Source organism: Gymnodraco acuticeps, unplaced genomic scaffold (assembly GCF_902827175.1).
Source record: "Gymnodraco acuticeps unplaced genomic scaffold, fGymAcu1.1, whole genome shotgun sequence".
NCBI classification, from domain to species: domain Eukaryota; kingdom Metazoa; phylum Chordata; class Actinopteri; order Perciformes; family Bathydraconidae; genus Gymnodraco; species Gymnodraco acuticeps.
The window spans coordinates 1,976,259-1,982,258 of record NW_022992032.1 but is presented as its reverse complement, the minus strand read 5'-3'; positions in this window follow the sequence as shown (position 1 = coordinate 1,982,258).

Genomic DNA, 6,000 nt, shown 5'->3' with positions numbered 1-6,000 from the left:
ATGTGAGCGTCCATTCTCATTGGATAACGGAGAATTGTACACCCGGAAGTAAGTATTCCCCTTACTGTCGATTGATTTTACAGTGATATCTGCACTACTCATCGACTAAAAAACACCAGATTATCCTTGTTAATTACACAACATGGATTGGTTTAAATTGTGTGCAATGCTTTTGTATTTTTCCCCTTCGATTCGGAGAAACAAATATGTTTTCGGAGTAAAGGATGGCAGAAGACACTACACTACCCAGAATCCCCAGCTATCGTTTGGACTACACCATATGCTCTGTTTGACGTCACGTGATCTTCAAATGTCTCCCTGCAGAAAAAAAAAACATGGCCGAACTTCGTTTTATTCTCGATGGAAAATGCCTATTTTAAAGTTAGTTTGGCCATTAAAATGCGTTTTGATGTCATTTGATGCGAGAAATATGAGTTGTTATTTCAGATTATGTGTGCAGTGGATGTACATGATCTTTAGTTTGCTAGTTATTATTACGAAGATTACTTCAGGAAATTGCGTCCATAACGTTTTCATTGTTACCAAGGTGGTTGCTAGGGACGCTGCTATCGATATTATTTCTGTTATGTTGTGTAACTGTTTAATGGTGTTATCTTTATTGCTACCCCCTTCCCCGTCAATGTATAGTGTTGGTCCACAGCGCAAACATATTAGTTTAACAAAATCCGCATCTAAAGATAGCCTACGTTATTTTCCCCTGTGCAATTCCAGTCTCACATCTCACAGCACATCGTCATTAACAAATAACGGAAACAGACCGAAAACATTTAAAAAAAAATACAATAATACTTTATTCCGAGTGTGCTTGCTTTTCTCTTTGGAAGTCATCACATAACGGCATTGTAATACACGGTTCGGCTGCATTAAATATTACATATCTGCCGTAGTTCTGTATTTATAGAGCCCTGATGAGAAGACTTCTAGACAAACATGAGGAACTGAAAACGTGACGTGGATCATAAATATATCAGCCATTAAACAACATCTTACATTTCTTTTCACACAATACGTCTCCTTGCAGTATCAACACTAATTCGGCTGACTTTTATATTTGATCCAATTGGTAGATAGGCTGTATTTACACCATAAAGGTGCACAGCTGATATAAAGGGACACCTAGTGGTTAAAGCATGTTATTGAATTTCATTATTTTTATTATTAGATATTAATAGGATCCCTATAAAGTATATTAATTACTCGTTATTCTCTACTAATAGTTAATTAAAGACTGTATATAATGACTATTTTGCACATCCCTTTCAAGATTTCAAGATTTTCTAAGGTTTATTGACATATCATATAGGCCTACACAACTATGGTGTAGTTATGCATTGAATGAAAAACTTAGGTCGCAGGTTCCTCAATAGTGCATTACAAGACATCTATCAATATTTGTGAGTACCTCCAGCAATGTTAACTATGTTGAAGCAATTATTTTAACTGATATTATACATAATGTATTATACTCTTATAAGATGTATGTAGATATTTCATCTCCGACCTTGTCAGGTATTGAACAATCAATAAATAAAGAACACAGAATTGTTGAATATAAAACACAGAATTTGTGTAATTATACTAAATGATTTACAAATAAACACCACTGCATATTTAACTGTTACACATGCTGATGTAACGCAAATGTTCCAACTTGAGATCAATAAAGTATATCTTATCTTAAGCTGATCGATGGCTGCTGCCATATTTGCAAAATGTGCCTCTGAACCTTAACAAGTGCATGTTTCAGGCTTATCAATTAATGTAATGTAATGTAATGTTATCAATTAACAACAGGGGTCACAAACATAAGACCAGCTGTTAAATAAAGCTCTTCTGACCTTAGCTGGCATGTGTGTATATATATATATTAATGCTGCCCATTATGGGCACAAGCAATTTTCACCCATTTATTAATTATATGTTTTAAATGTGAGTGTTTCCTATCTCCTAAACCTCCAGGGATGTACACAGTTTAATACTGGCAACTTCTTATTATGGGAAATACGAAAACGTCTTTTAAAACTACAACTCCCAGTAGAGACGTGCCATAGATACAGAACATGTTGCGAAACAGAATAGCCAGCATTTGTAGTTCTGGGGACGGGGTGGGGGAGGGGGGGACGCGGTGGACCCGTTCAAATCCAGTTTTGGACAGTCTGCCGTGATTCTATCCCATTTCAAGTGCTGTTCGAGGCTCGGCGTAACCCTCGGAGCACACTCTCCAATCACAGAGCTTGAGGACTATCACGGGGTTTGTCAAACAGAGCACATGGTGTAGTCCAAACGATAGCTGGGGATTCTGGGTAGTGTAGTGTCTTCTGCCATCCTTTACTCCGAAAAAACATTTGTTTCTCTGAATCGAAGGGGAAAAATACAAAAGCATTGCACACAATTTAAACCAATCAATGTTGTGTAATTAACAAGGATAATCTGGTGTTTTTTAGTCGATGAGTAGTGCAGATATCACTGTAAAATCAATCGACAGTAAGGGGAATACTTACTTCCGGGTGTACAATTCTCCGTTATCCAATGAGAATGGACGCTCACATTGCCTTTAAGGGCAGCCGACACAAACGAATGCCGTGCTTCCATGAGCGTCCATAGAAGCATATGGACATCCCGGAAAGCTGAAAATGGACGCTAAGGGCCCCCCCCCCCTTGCGTTGAAAATGGACGCTAAGGCTCCCCCCTTGCGTTGGAAAAAGCCGACAGGGGACTTGACATAACGTCAACATAGGCCGACCTGGGAGTGAGGATGTGTTGGTTCGGAGCTGGAGCTTGAAAAGCACCGGGTTTTCCTGTTCACACCACAGCGGAACAGCCTCTTAGCTTACGTCACGCTAACGTCGAGGCAGTGGCAGGGGCAGGGACGGGATCAACTCCTGAACAACAACAAAAAGCAGCAGTGGTCCACTGAAGAGACCAGCTACCTACTGGGAATCTGGTCTTCCGAAGAGGTACAGAGGAAGCTGGAGCACTATCGGCCATTGTTGTTGTTGTCGGTGTGAGCTGTGAGGGGTTTCTGCACGGTTTGGCTTTATGAAGCAGGCACGCAAACGGTTACGTCATGAGGAAAAGATGACGCAATGACGCAGCACCAGTCGGACTCTGGGCGGTGTGAAAAGAGCCGGAGCTAAACCGAAGAACCGGTTCTGAACCTGAAAAGCTCTAGCACGGAGCTTGAACCGGAGTTGCGTTGGTGTGAATGAGGTATAGAGGCGGGGGTATCTTGTGAAGGGCTGGGATCTTGCTCGAACTATATTTAAGCTAATTTAAGAGATATTTATTTGTATATCAAGGTAACATAGATGTTGGTGTTTCTTTTTCAGTTACAGGCCCCTGCGATATATCCCCTCTCTCTGGTGTCGAGTGTCATTTTGCATGTCTCCCAAAGGTGACTGAAAAGTTTGTGCTCAACCGACTGCAGCAAAGGTCCAGCTTTTAATATCCAGAAAAGCCCTGCAGGGAAGGTAAGGACTTTTCATTTCTGATGATTTAATTGTTTTTGGAAAAAGTATCAGAGAGATGTCTGACTCACTGAGACTTGTTCAAAAACACTTACACTTACACTGTAGAAAGGTTTCTCCTCTTCACAGAGCCTAGTCCAGTCTCCCTTTAGATCATTGAGTTTTTACATTACACATTCAGAGCTTCTCTTTCACTATGTGTTCCTCCACTTTCTCCTTCTTTCTCCGTTCCTTCCTCTTAATCATTCGCCAGAGAAGAATGGATGATGGGTATTCATTAACAGAAACAGAAGCATGAGGCCACTGCAGGAAGGTTTTTGAAGATTCATTATTCTGTCCCTTGGATGCTAAAGCAGCAGCCACATCACTCAAACAAGGTTAAACCAACCAGACGAGTTATTTGCAAATATAATTTCATTCAGACCACATCATGTGCTGATTTCATATTCTCCTTAACCTTATATGGTTTTCTTCAGTGTTTGGTAGAGGACATTTTCAGTTATAAAATTAGATGGAACTCACAGCAGGTCCTCTGCATTAAACACATAAATAAGGTAATTTGTCCATGCTCTTTAGATCACCACAAATGCAATGTCTAATGTTTATGAATAGAAGTAATGGAAAACATACATTTGCTGGTGCCTTTTTATTGGGTAATACCATTAAAGAATGTAACATACAGCCCATTACTGGTTGGAATTTTCCCAATACTTATTTTTTCACATTGTATTATGTCTGGCCATACTCTCAATAACAGATTGAATTGCCCTACTTGTCTTTGTGTATTTTCTGATACAGAAATATGCCATCATCAAAAAGAGACATAGAAATAGTGAAAAACAATCAAAAGCAAAGATGCGTTTATAGTGTTGTCCTAATAATATGATTCCTTCTCTTAAGTATTTCCAGCTACACAGTGTCTATAGCTATATGTATATTTCCCTTAACTCATCACTTGTCACACATTGATTCTTGGATGTCACCCTCTTGCTTTTGATAAGAGTCCCTGCGACTAAATGCACTTGAAAGCGGGACACGTCATATTTGCCACTTCAGAAGTCTCAACTAGGAGCTTACCATTATGACTTGAAGGCAGCATTAAAACCAGGCAACATGAAAGATCAACTCTCAAGCTTAAAAAAAGCTACCAGAAAAACTTGACACAGCACATCTCTTTTACTCAGGGCTGTGGATTTCAAACATCGGCCAAATCGTACACCATGTTCTCTTCTCTGTTTCTGACCAGTCAAACCGATAGCAGTCAAAATGATCATGTAGAAATGGGTAGCCTGGAAATGAAAATACAGTCATTGTCCACCCATGTGTGCTCATTAAAACAGCCCCCTGTTGAAGGCAAATCAAACACACAGCCTCCATGTCAGACTGCTGTCCTGGAGTTAGTGCCTACATCTTCTGTACTGATTTAAAAAAGACAGACGTGTCAAAAAAAAGACAGACGTGTCAAAATGCCACTCTCTTGCCTGGTGGGGGTCAGAGGTCTGCAACATGGCTACAAAAACACTGGGAACATGTTGTATGAACTGTTTGGAGAGCTGTGATGGATATGTGAGGCTTGTTTTTCTGAGCTTCAAAAAGTTTGGAGAACTGCTGAGATATACTGTAACTTCAGGGCCAAACTCGCCCTGAGTTTGTGATTTTAAGTTTGTGATTTCAACATGAGCTTCAGGTTGGTTGAAGCGATGTACCTACCAAGGAGGATTTAATTTGACCAAGACTAGAAGCTGGCCCAGGGATGGCAATGTTTTTTCTTCTGTTCACCTCATTCGGCTAGATCAAAGTATCTCAACAACAATTGGATTGATTGCCATGTTATTTTGTACAGATGTTTATTTGACCAAGGGGGTGAATCCAAATGACTTGATATGCTATGCTTCAATTATGCTGTTTAAAAATATAAAAATGTGAGGGCGGTGCCGGCCGTCAGTGGAACCGAGCCGGCCGTCAACAGCCCTTGACGACCGTTGACGACCGGCCGTTCTATGATTCTCCAGATTCTACAGATGGCCAGTCCGCCCCACACACACCTCTACACACATTGAACTGCCTGATTACTCCCCCTTTTATTAGTTTTATGAAGGAGATGTCCGGTCACCAGGGTGCATGATGTGAGTCTGTTTGTGCTCTGCTCAGCTCCGCTCTGTGCGTGTGTGTTCTGAGTCTTTGTTTCCCTTTAAACCAGCTGCGGGCAGCAGGTACTCTGAGAGTCACAGACATTAATTCATAGATCAAAGCAGACTGGTTTTCAGACTCTCCTGTTTTGCCAATCCGGTGCTTAAACAAATTGCTCTACAACCCTGGCCGAAATTTCCATAAAATTAAGTCTGAGTTCGGAATATATCTCAAATAATGTAGGCCTATACTCTGTCAGTCTGCAATGCAATGGTTGTCTCCTGTGTGCTCCACTTCCTCCTTGGCGCAGCGGTAACTTTCTAAAAAAAAAAAAAAAAAAGTTGGGATAGTGGGTTAGTTTCTCGTGCGCACGAGATACTCA